This window comes from Tachypleus tridentatus, chromosome 6 (assembly GCF_004210375.1).
Source record: "Tachypleus tridentatus isolate NWPU-2018 chromosome 6, ASM421037v1, whole genome shotgun sequence".
Classification (NCBI taxonomy): domain Eukaryota; kingdom Metazoa; phylum Arthropoda; class Merostomata; order Xiphosura; family Limulidae; genus Tachypleus; species Tachypleus tridentatus.
Genome location: NC_134830.1, coordinates 160,533,656 through 160,546,709, shown reverse-complemented (window position 1 = coordinate 160,546,709; position 13,054 = coordinate 160,533,656). Strand labels below are relative to the sequence as shown.

General features: G+C 37.8%; 1 long non-coding RNA gene and 1 pseudogene across 5 annotated transcripts in view; one reads left to right on the top strand and one right to left on the bottom strand.

Moving 5' to 3' along the window:
• LOC143254296 (endothelin-converting enzyme homolog) overlaps nt 1–13,054 on the bottom strand; it is an 81,650-nt pseudogene that overhangs the window by 39,843 nt on the left and 28,753 nt on the right. The window lies entirely within an intron of this gene.
• LOC143254297 (uncharacterized) overlaps nt 1–13,054 on the top strand; it is a 28,935-nt gene that overhangs the window by 10,049 nt on the left and 5,832 nt on the right. Inside the window, exon 1 of one of the 4 annotated variants that reach the window (XR_013030130.1) lies at nt 6,585–6,696. The exons of 2 other annotated variants lie outside the window; for them this stretch is intronic. This is a non-coding gene — a long non-coding RNA (uncharacterized LOC143254297). Of the gene's footprint in view, nt 1–6,584; nt 6,697–11,324; nt 11,472–13,054 lie in introns of those variants that run through there. One more of the 4 variants, XR_013030129.1, reaches the window with a different exon arrangement.

Sequence of the window (13,054 nt, the reverse complement as noted above, 5' to 3'; positions counted from 1 at the left end):
AATAAGCAAACAGCCTTCATCTGTTGACAGTGCTAATACCAGTGTTGAATCTTAACCTTTCCACTGGGAGGGTTTGTGACGCTTAGGGGGAATGAAGCAAGATTCAAATTCGACAAAATAAAAAAAATATTGTACTTCAGAGAGGGACTTTTTGCGCAGGGGGAATTCCTCTTTCACACCCCTGAATTCAACACTGTTTAACGATTTTTTTTTCTGTTGATTTCAAGAGATTTTTTTTTTAATTTCGCGCAAAGCTACTCGAGGGCTATCGATAGCCGTCCCTAATTTGCAGTGTAAGACTAGAGGGAAGACAGCTAGTTATCACCACCCACCGCCAACATGTTGGGCAACTCTTTTACTAACGAATAGTTGGATTGACCGTCACATTATAACGCCCCACGGCTGAAAGGGCGAACATGTTTGCTGCGGCCGGGATTCGAACCCGCGACCCTCAGATTACGAGTCGAACGCCTTAATCCACCTGGCCATGCCGGGCTCGATTTCAATAGAATCTGCTAAGTCTCCTAGAGTTCACTTACTTCTCAGGTATTTGACAGAAGCTGTAAGTTACAGTAACTATCATGGAAAGTTAGATAAAGAATAAAACAAACGTGAATATAAGAAATCGTATAACAATGATTACGTAACAAGATATACTAGAATTCATTCAAACAATATAATATTGTACCAAGTGAAAAATTTATCTTTAATTTTTTGTTATATGTTAGAATGACAATATCGGCATTATATTCCAGGAGCTTCGCGTTGCCAACCAATGGTAAAATAGTGAAAACATAAAACAACCGACTGAAGCGAAATTATCTTTTATTTATTACCTCCTTCCTAGTGGCACAGCGGTATTCTGGCGAACTTATATCTGGCGGTTTATGCTATAAACCGGAGTTCGATACCCATGGTGGGCAGCAGAGCACAGATAGCCCTTTGTGTAGTTTTGTACTTAATTAAAAACAACCAAACTTTATTTATTTTTACCAACCTGTCGTTTATCGAGTCGTGTGGTTATATCTGCCCCCAGCTAGTACAGCGGTATGTCTACGGATTTATAACGCTAAAATCAGGTGTTCGATTCCCTTCGGTGGGCTCAGCACATAGCCCGATGTGGCTGTACTATAAGAAACACACACACACGGTTATATCTACACATTCATATTTTATCTCGAACAATTTTAAATTATTTTAAAGGTGATGTTATTTTTAGAAAATATTTGAGTTTGCAGAAAGAAAAAAAAAGATTTATAAAAATTATGAAATTAAAAAACATATCCAAGGAAAGTGGGTCTAGCATAACAAGTTGTCTTCATGCAAACAGGAAATTAAAACAGCCGGTAATGTGTTTTTCGAGTTTCACCGTGTGGGTATTTGGGTATTGATGTTAAATACCCAGGAGGGTCAGGTAAATTAGACCTCTTCCTCCCTCCCGAACGTTGATAGCGTCTGTCGTTCAGGGATTTGTTTTATAATAGCTTTGGGCCAGAGTAAAAGTATAACACCGTACTCAGGCCCATTTCAGGGCACAGTCCATGCATGGACGCACAAGAAAAGTTTGTTTTTTTTTCGTAATTTTTCTCCTTGTTGTTTTTCTCCATAGAGAAAATGCTACTACTACTTGTAGTAACAATAATGGTAATAAAAAAATAATAATAAAAAAAATAAATAAATAAATTAAAAAAAATAAAAAATTAATTGTCTAGTGCAAGGTGGCCAGCTTGTGCAACATTCCTTAAATAGATGTTAAAAGGGGAGAGGTATTTAGGGCTATTTACATCATGTACGTGGTATCTGTCGAGATCACACATTAAGTCATTCTTATGCCAATTCTTATTGAAATATTTTAGAGAATTATGCAAGAGTCTTTCAGCTATTGTGTCAATGTTTGCATACTTGTGGATGAAGTGCTACGTGGTACTTTGTATGCTGAAGTTAGTACAGAATTTTGTATTCGTTGAAGCTTCTGTACATGTGTGGGTGGTATGTTAATCCAGGCAGGTGATGCATATTCTATTATGGGTCTAATGTACGTTTTGTAGATTTTAAGTATATTGTCTGGTGATGTTCCTTGGTTTTTACCTGAAAGACTTCTTACATAGTTTGCTCTTTTCCAGATTCGTTTCATTATATTTTTAGTGTGCGGTAACCACGTTAATTTTGAGTCGTATGTTAGACCTAGAAATTTAGCAGATGTGGCAGTCAGTAAAAGTGATCCATTCATGTAGAGCTTTGGTGGATCTTTTTTCAGCTTGTTCAGTCTGCTGAATAATATCACTTGGGTTTTCGGAATATTGATTCCGAAACTGGTTACTGGGAATTTCTATAGTTGGGTTAGGGTCTCGGATATAGAGTTCTAAGGCTATCTTGCAGGCTTCAGTGGTTGGAACTTCTGTAAAGAGGGATATAACATCGAAACTGGCCATTAAGGCTTTATGATTAAGTTGATTTAGATTAGACTTGAAATTAAAAGAGTCTTTGATGAATGAGCTGGCTGATGTTACATATTTGGAGAATGCCCATGCTATGTATTTACCAAGATTGTAATTAAACGATTCATATGTGGACATTATTGGTCGTAATGGACAATCTGGTTTATGAGGTTTGGGGATGCCGTATATTTGCGGTGTGCGTGAGTCGGTTTTACGTAGGTAGGAATAAAGTGTTTGTGAAATTGTGTTGGCTTTTTCATTTGTAGTAGCAATTTGTTCAGTTGCGTCTCGTGTGTGTTTGTTGGATTTGTGTGTATTGGTTTAAATTTGTTCGTGTCTGATAGGATGTTATTCATTTTTGGATGTATTCATTCGTGTTCATTATGACTATAGCGTTACCTTTATCTGCTTTTAGAATTTTTATGTTTTTGTCTTGTTTTAGGTTTTTAATGGAATTAATGTCTCTTTTTGTAAGGTTGTTTTTTAGTTTTCTGTTTTGTGAAATTATGTTGATGGTTTTGTGAGAAAATTCTTTGAAAAAATCGTTTAAGATGTTGTTTTTAGGTGTTTCTGGAAAATATAAATTTGTAATTTTACCTGGGAAGTTTGGCTGTTGGATGTCAATCAAATTATCTAAATTGTCTTCTTTCTGTTGGTTGTGAAAATGAATAACATCCTATCAGACACAAACAAATTTAAACCAATACACACAAATCCAACAAAGACACACGAGACGCAACTGAACAAATTATGCTTAATAACAAACAACATCGATATTCATGGTGGGCACAGCACAGAGAACCCATTGTGTAGCTTTGTGATTAACTACAAAATAAACAAATTCTAAACGTCTGTTTCCAACTTATGAAAGAAATGACAGGAGTACACACAAGAGAACTCTAACCTATATTCCGTATTAAAAGTTATGGAAAATAAAAATAACTAAAACTGAACATTTGTTTGTTTGTTGAATTTCGCGAAAAGCTACTCGAGGGCTATCTGCACTAGCCGTCCCTAATTTAGCAGTGTAAAACTAGAGGGAAGGCAGCTAGTCATCACCACCCACCGCCAACTCTTGGGCTACTCTTTTACCAACGAATAGTGGAATTGACCGTCACATTATAACGCCCCCACGACTGAAAGGGCGAGTATATTTGGTGCGATGGGGATTGGAACCCGCGACCCTAAGATTACGAGTCGAATGCCTTAACCACCCGGCCATGCCGGTCTCCATCAAGTAGTAATGATGATCTTGAAACCTTCGATTAATGTTTATTTAATAATAATGAATTATTTATGCAGTTTATTTGTTTGCATCAGTACTATACACTCACAAATCTTAACGTCATGTTCAAAACTGTTTCCAGTAAATGGCTAACGAGGTCTTTAAAAACCCAGAGGATGTGATAATATGTCTATGTCTAAACCACTATATGTTAAGCGCAAAGCTGCACAAAGGGCACTCTGTCCACTACCTTCCATGGGTATCGAACCCCGGTTTTTCGCGTGGTAAGTTAGTATAATAACAATACTCTGTCTGCTATGTCTAGTGTCGTCGAGACCTTTTGAAATACCGATGCGCTTCAGGTCGGCTGGAATGCGACGGATAGAGCAGTGGTCAAGACGCCAAGTCATCAGTTCTAATAACCACAACTGTTATGGTGTTCGAGTACATAGTTTAGGACTTTAGTAAAGCATCATTGTTGATAAGCATCTCCACGCCAGTGTGATACATGAGAACAAATATAGGTTCTTTTGTAACCTAAAACCACTTAACGTAATCATTGCGTTTCATCTCTCTTGCCTTTTCGACTACTTAAAGCTTGAAACTAGTTTTTCTTTTCTTTTCATCGAGCAACGCAATAAAACAATCGATATGGACGAAGAGATATGTTACAGCATGAGTTAACTTTCAGTCTGAACATGTTGCTTTTAGATGTATTCATCGTATTTACGATACGTTAAAATTAAAACACTCAAGTTTCTATGTAATTCTTTTTAAATATTTAATTCAGTTCAACTAAATCATTGTTTTCTTGTTTGTGAATTCAGCACAAAGCTACACAATGGGCTATCTGTGCTCTGCCAACCACGGGTATCGAAACCCGATTTTTAGCGTGTAAGTCCGCAGACACACCACTGTGCCACTCAAATAAATCATTTTACAATTTTGAATAATTATAAATAAAACAAACAAATCAATGCATAAGTGATCGTAGTCTCCATGTCGTGTAGACAAGATATCAACAAATAAAAGATAGTTACTACATTTTTTTTGTTTGGAATTAAGCCCGAAAATACACAACGAATTATTTGTGCTCTGCCCACCCCAGGTATCGAAACTGGGTATCTAGCAGTGTGAGTCCACAAACATGCCACTGTACGGGAGGGGCGCGTTGCTACACGAAAAAAAACAAAGAGAAACAACAAGACACACAACAGTGAACGTATTAGCATCCTCTGTACGAAAAACGAAAAGATGACAAAGACAGGATATTGAAGACAAGTGACTCAACAACATGAAAGGCTTGCAAATTCAAATTTCAGGTTAATTATAAAGGATAATTAGAAACAAATTAAGTACACTAATAGCGGAAAGACTGGTAATAATAATAAGTTAATAAGCCTAATAATGAAATAGCATAATTTATGATACAGATAGCTCAATGTGACTTTGCTATAAGAAAACACACACACGCACACATGCAGTATGATCGTGATCTGCTTGTGGGTGTGCCGGACTGTGAGTCCGAAGGTTATATTTAGCGTTCCATTACAGAAAAATTGTGCTCCGTACTTATGGACCGTGGGTGGATTATAAGCGTAATATCAAATCCCATTATATTATTAAAGTGAGCCAGGGGTCGACTGTGGATACTGTTAAGTGGAAGATGCCTTCCCTCATGTTTTAACGAATGTTCGAAACAGTATTATACAGCGTCATCTATAAGAGGAACTTAGAAATAAATAGAACAAAAATTATCGCTTGTGTATCAAATCCAGATACTTTACTTTTTTGTACGTGAGGTTATCAAATTAAGACTTCCCTTAGGAAACTCCTATAAAGTTTTATTCGTTTACAAAGAAACTCGTAAGACGTAATTTCTCTGTCATCTCTCACACAAAAAAAATATTTATAAAACTAACGAGAGCCGATTGTTTGTTTTTTTGCACAAAGCTACTCGAGGGCTATCTGTGCTAGCCGTCCCTAATTTAGCAGTGTAAGACTAGAGAGAAGGCAGCTAGTCATCACCACCCACCGCCAACTCTTGGGCTACTCTTTTACCAACGAATAGTGGGATTGACCGTCACATTATAACGCCCCCACGGCTGGGAGGGCGAGCATGTTTGGCGCGACTCGGGCGCGAACCCGCGACTCTCAGATTACGAAGCGCACGCCTTAACGCGCTAGGCCATGCCAGGCCTAACGAAAGCCGAGCATGAATGAACGTAAGTAAAAGTTTGAGACTGTATGATTTAAAACAAATATTATAACCTTAAAAAAACTATCCTAAAGTAAAAATTTGGAAGTACCTGCTTTATGCACGAGCATGTTTTGTATTCCATTCAATGTGATGCAAAACTCAAGTCAAAAGTATAACAGAACTAATGAATCACGTGATAGGCATGGAATCACACGCCATCTAGCGGTCATAAAAATTATCACAAAAACGTTATATTCACATTACTTCCTGTATTTTTCAAGCGTGCTATTGAAATCATAAAGAGTACAAGTTCCCATTAAACCTCTTTTATTAAGATTCCTGTCCTTGAAAACACCATTGTATTATATTCATAATAAGGAAGTGGTTTGTCTCTGAGAGGTTACTTTATAAGTTTGTTAATACACTAACTGTTACGTGAGTTACTAATTCATGGGTTAGGTAATTTTATAACTGCTCTTCCACGATCGAGATAATGCTGCACGCATTTTTCGCCCTTCAGAATTATGTGAAGTTAATCCGTTTTATGCCGTAGGGCAGGACGAACGATTGTGGTACAGCTTCAGGTCAAGGACAAAAACCATATGATCTAGCTCTGCGGTCCTCAAACCTTTAAGGCTCCTGCATCACTAATTATTTCAACTTTATTTCAAGTACAAACCATTTAAAAACTAGTTACAAAAACAACAACAGAAACAAACAAATAAACTTAGAAAGAATGTGTTTGATTTCTTATGACGCAGTTGAAGAATATGGGGTGTGATTTTTGTTAACTGGAAAGTAAGAAAACACTAGTGTGTCTCTACAAACGGATGGTAAGAATAAGTACTGATTTGCTTTTTTACTGCTTTCGTACAAGACGCCTCCCAGTGACATTGTGGTTATTCCAAGAAATTATAACGCTAGAAATTGAGTTTCGATACCAGTGGTGGGTATAGTACAGGTTTGGTTGGTTGGAATACGCGCAAAACCACATGAGGGCTGTCTGCGCTATCCTTCTCTAATTGAGCAACAATAGATTAGAGATAACGCAGCTTAGCAACACCACCCACCGCCAACTCTTGTGCTACTCTTTTACCAACGTATAGTGGGATTGATAGTAACATTATAACGCCCCCCACGACTGAAAGGGCGAGCATGTTTGGTGCGACGGTAATTCGAACCCGCGACCCTCAGATAACAAGTCGAACGCCTTAACCCACCTGACCATGCCGGGCCAAAAGCGAAAGAACGTGCAGGAAACTGGTATTTTTGTCAAGGCTGGTCATGGCTGGTATGAGAAATTTATGAAAACAGAAGGTTTATCATTACGGCGAAGGACAACAATTAGTTAAAAATTGCTGTCAGATTTTAAGGATGTGGAAGATGGAACACAAAATCACATTCTTTTGCACAATAGTGAATCACGCGTTGATGTTTTAACTTCAGAATGGCCCGGCATGTCCAGGTGGTTAAGGCACTCGACTCGTAATCCGAGGGTCGTGAGTTCGAATCCCCATCACACCACACATGCTCGCCCTTTCATCCGTGGGGGAATAATAATGTAAGTCAATCCTACTATTCGTTGGTAAAAAAGTAGCCCAAGAGTTGGCGGTGGGTGGTGATAACTAGCTGCCTTCCCTCTAGTCTTACACTGCTGAATTAGGGACGGCTAGCGCAGATAGCCCTCGAGTAGCTTTGCGCGAAATTCAAAAACAAAAGACAAATATAATGGGAAAACCAGTTCCACTAAACGAAACATTTTCAATACAAAGAAGCCTTTGAGGAGTGGTATTTCTGAAGTCTAACTGACAAGAATTTCTGGCTTTTTCTTTTTTATGAAACGAAAAAACGTCTTGTGGTAATATAAAAACACATCTGGGGCTGTACCATTTTTTGAAACAACAGACCGAAGAGAGAGTATTAAAACATACATGTGTTTGGTTGTAGGCTTAGAATGACATAATTCTAATAATCTCTGATGCAGTGATTCTCAACCTGTGTGCCGCGAGAGATTGGCAGGTGTGCCACAGTGTTTTTGAAACACATTCAACTTGCTTGGGATTTTACAAGCAAGTCGAACACATCAGTTAATAAAAGCTACTATAGAGACACTATGAAACCTTCCAAAACATTTGATGGTTTTCATTGAACTCGAGCACTGAGAAGTTCATACTTAAATTCCATTCTCGACTGCAACAGTTCAACTTTTAGTTTAATTGTGGAGCAACAAGCGCTTCGTGCGTCATAAATGATGCATCAAACAATCAACTTGCTTTCTGAAACACGTTCTCATTCTGCAGTAAGCTACAGCTACTACACTGTAGGTAGGAATTTTTTATCAACTGTAGAACTTCGTGCTCATTGTGTATGAATTAGCTTTATCATTTATCCATGGAAAAATATTTAAGTAAGTCTGATGCTGCGAAGGAGAACGTGTTGAATCAAATGAAAGTACAAAAACGAATACATCGAATACGATTTTATCGCTTTGGAATCGGAACATTCTCAATCACCATTCTGCCTACTCTGCAATGCAGCTTTATCGAACGAGGCGCTTGTTCCTAGCAAATTGAAGAGACACTTGGAAACAAAACATTCAGCTGTGAAGGATAAACCAAAAGAATACTTCGAGAATCTCGCGGCTCAACAACATGAACAATCAAGGAAGCTTGTGAACTACAAGAAGCTGCCCGAAAAAGGATTTATTGCAAGGTTGCTCAATTTTGGCAAAACGCAAGAAAGCGCATACGGAGGCCGAATCAGTCATTGCGCCAGCGTTAGCAATCATCGTTGAAACTATGCTTGGAACGGATGCCGCCAAAGAGGTCAAGCAAGTTCTACTGTCAAATGACACAATTTCGCGCAGAACTGTAGACTTGTTGTCGGGTTTGGAGGATCAAGTTTGCGAACACTTCGAAGTGTCTGAAGATGAATTGTCTCTTCTATGGTCTCTTCAAGTTGATGAATCCACTGACGTTAGTGGAAAAGCTCAAGTTCTGGCTTTTGTTCGATTCATAAAAAGATGGAAAAATCGCAAACGAATACTTATTTTGCAAAGATTTAAAAAGTACAGCGAAAGGCCAAGACATTTTCGAGTTGGTGAATGAAAACATTTTGCTCTTCAAATTACATTGGAATAACTGTGTCAGCATTTGTACCGATGGCTGTCCTTCAATACAAGGAAAAAAGAAGGTATTCGTCACTCTGGTGCGCCAACAAAATCCAAACATTAGGATTGTTCATTGCATGATTTACAGAGAGGCGCTCGCCTCACTAATCGTTGCCGAAAGATTTGTAGTTTGTTATGAATTAAGTTATTCAAGTGGTGAATTTCATCAAGTCTCTGCCACTTCAATCTCGACTTTTCTCTCTTCTCTGTGAGGCGATGGATTCAGACTACACAAAGCTACTGTGTCCAACTGAAGTTCGATGGCTTTCGAAAGCAAAGGTGTTAAAGCGTCTTGTCCAACTAAAAACTAAAGTAATTTCTTTCTTGGAGGTTGAGAAAGCAGGTTTTTTAATTTTCTTTTCATGATGAGATCTGGTGGCTGAAGGCTCAATTTCTCTCCGACTTGCTTGACAAATTAAATTATCTGGACTTAAGTCTCCAAGGTCCATTTAAAACATCATTACTGCAACGTCCAAACTGAAGGCCTTCGATGAAAAGGTGACGCTGTGGAATAATAAGATCTCGAAAGGAGTCCTTGATTGTTTTCATTCTGTTAACGAATGTCCGTCAAAGAAGAAAATTGTCCCTCAAATTCTGAACACATTAAGCGACCTACAGTCCGCACTAAAACATTACTTCCCGTCACTTGCTGTCGTCGAATATAACTGGGTGACCTATCCATTCGGAATCAACGAGACAACAAATCTTACAACTGAGGAGGAAGAACAACTCATTGATTTACGAAACAACAAATTTTATCAGTCTTTGTTTCCCGAAAAGAGCTTGGATGAGTTTTGAATCTCCATTAAAATTCATATCCTGCAATCAGTTCAAAAGCAGTTGAAGATCTGCTTTCATTTGCATCTTCGTGGTTTTGCGAAAGTGGATTTTCAGCATTGACTGAAATTAAAGCCAGAAAGAGAGAGAGGCTTCTTACAGTCGATGATGAAATACGAGCTTGTTTATCTACGTTAGAGCCTCGCTTCAATTTGATTTGTTCTCAGTTTGTTTGTTTGTTTGTTTGTTTTTGGAATTTCGCACAAAGCTACTCGAGGGCTATCTGTGCTAGCCGTCCCTAATTTAGCAGTGTAAGACTAGAAAGGCAGCTGTCATCACCAAAAACTACTCTTTTACCAACGAATAGTGGGATTGACCGGATTTGTTCTCAGAAGCAGGCACAAGCGTCACATTGAAAACATGTGTAAAATTAAAAAGTTTTGATTTTTCTGCTATACCACAAAATCGTTAAAAAGCCTTAGAACGACACTCACGGCCAAAGCAAGCGATAGTATTGTCAATGTGCAGATAACATTAATATCGCTTCCTCTGGCCGTAATTTTCGTTCTAAAGCTTTTTAAGTTAACTATTCTGTGTTATGTGTATCTAAACGTGATGCACAATGACATTAATATCGCTTGCTTTGGCCGTGATTTTCGTTCTAAGGCTTTTAACGCTTGCCGTATAACGTGTACCTAAAAAAATCGTTAAGGCTTTCCAGGTGTGCTGCGAAAATTTTCAGATTGTCGTAGCGTGCCGCAAGTCAGAAAAGGTTGAAAACCACTGCTCTGATGTATTATTATTAGAGCTAGTTGTTTTTTTTAACAAACTGTACGGCAAATAGGGTAGAGCGGTGGACTAGATACATTTGTTACCACTGTTAATTAGCCAAACTGGCATCTCGTTAACTGCCATAGGCAAGTTTTTTGTTTGTTTTTTAGTGCTTGTCAATTTCAATAGTGCTAGACAAAGTGTTGAGAATTTGTTACGTATTAATGAAAAGCATATAGCTTTAAGTTTTGTGGTTTATATACATTTCAAAGTTCGAAAAATAGCGTTTATCAAACTGCAATTTACAATATTTCGTTATTGGACACAATTTCCAAGTAAAATCCCTAGATGGCATGTGATCCAATAAGCTCTTAGCCAGGTCTGGAAATGAGGAAAGTATTTCTTTTTGGTCCAAAGTGGAACTTTAGTTTCCAGGGACAAAAAGAAAAATCTGAAAGATGTAAAGACCCCTTTATTTCCATTGTAAATAAATAATTCTGATAAATTTCCTCTGATAATAATGAAGGTGCTATTTCCGCAAGCAATTATATGCCATCATTAAAGAAAAGAAAAAATTAAACGTTACTAGGCCAGAAGAACTCCGATGGGCGTGGGAAGGTTCGTTTGCACCCACTTCCAGAAACATCTTGGCTACAGAACTGTTACATGAGGACTATACTTATTAGATGATCATAGAGTCGTAAATCAAGGGAGAGCTCTGGTCACGTGACCATGTGACGACATGGGAGAAGTTGCCACCATTGTTAAAATGGGAACAGACGCCCGAATATCACTGACGAATAACTGCTAACTTTTCAAACAATGCCCAAGAGTTGCGTTTGCTTTAAGTGTACAAATAAGCGTTATAAAGGGTCTAAGAAATCTCCTTCAGTAAGTAAATATTCACATTTATGAACTTTACTTTCAAAATGAAGGCTTTGAAGCTCGAGCAGTTGCAAACTGTCGTCTGCTTTGCGTCTGTTAAGGTCCAAACTGTATTGTAATGTACTAATTTCTATTAAATCTATTAGGCTATACACCGCAGGCCTAATTAAGATATTGGACGTCAGAACTGAGTTTGATATGGTACTGATTTAGACTGAGGTATTAAATATACCAGTATTTAGGTATGAATAACCGATCAAACAGCCAAATCATGAATGGCAATAGCTGCTGGTGGAAATTAGGCACAAACTAACCACGTTTTTTATCCCAATGCTGTTTTTTTTTTCTTGTCCGATTTTAAAATTTGAAAAAAAGATTTTATATAGATGTAGCAGAGAGATGTCGGAAAGTGTATCCTCAAAATCAGTTACATCATTTTTCGGTTGATTTGATGGTTGAATAATGCAAGTCGTGAAGGATTTCAGGCATCACAGGGTGCGCAGTGAATACTGTCAACACTTGTTAATATTTTTGAAAAATACAATCAATGACTTTTTAACACATATAAAATACATAATAATAACTACCTATGTTTGTTACTGTTTATAGGATATGTACATTTAATTTCAGGTCTGTTTAAAAACTGAGATAATGACAAACTACCAGTGGTCTTCTTCGTAAAAACCAGCTGCAATCACAAAACTTAAAAAGTAGTTTTCATTTGTTTCCAGGAGTGCAATCAAGAGACATAAAAGAAGATGACATCTTAAATTATGAACCGAGACCTCTTGCAGTGCCTACCATCTTTCCAGGTCATCCTCGACATAAGCAAATTGTACAATCACAAAGTAGACCACCTCCAAGAAAACGAGTTGCTGAAATCAAGGAAACATGCCAAGAAGAAAAAGAAGACACCTAGTGTCGAGCATTTCACTGTTCAACTGTACCAGTGGAAGATCAGCTTGAAGCATCTGAGGACAAGCTAAAAAATTACAAGATGATTTTGAGAATATGCAAGCAATAAATGAAAAGGAAAACTGAATATATCGCAAAACTGCTACAAATCCTAAAAGAAAAGAATCTTCTCACCAAAGCGCAAGTTGATTTGATGTCACTAAACGTCAGAGATAAAACTCTGAATCTTACTGAAAATGAATTGTAGGCAAGTGAGACTGATTCCAAGGGAATGCGTAACTCAGATCGTCTCAAACAATTTACAATCACACTTCATTTTTATAGTTCACAAGCATATAAATTTCTACGAAGCTACCTGGCACTACTGCATGTGACAACTATTAGACAGTGGTGTTCCAGTATAAATTGTGAGTCTGGCTTTCTCAAAGAGATTTTGAATCACTTGAAGGAAATGAGCAAAGATACGTGAGACTGCATGCTTCTTTTTGATGCCATGGCAATCAAGAAAGAAATTGTTTTCAACCCAGCTACGAAGAAATACAAAGGCTTTGTTAATTTTGTCCACTTTCAACTATCTTGTGGGGACTTTCTAGCAACTGAAGCACTCGTTTTCATGGTGGTAGGATTGTGTGGGCGATGGAAGTATCCATTTGCGTACTTCCTAGTCCGTTACT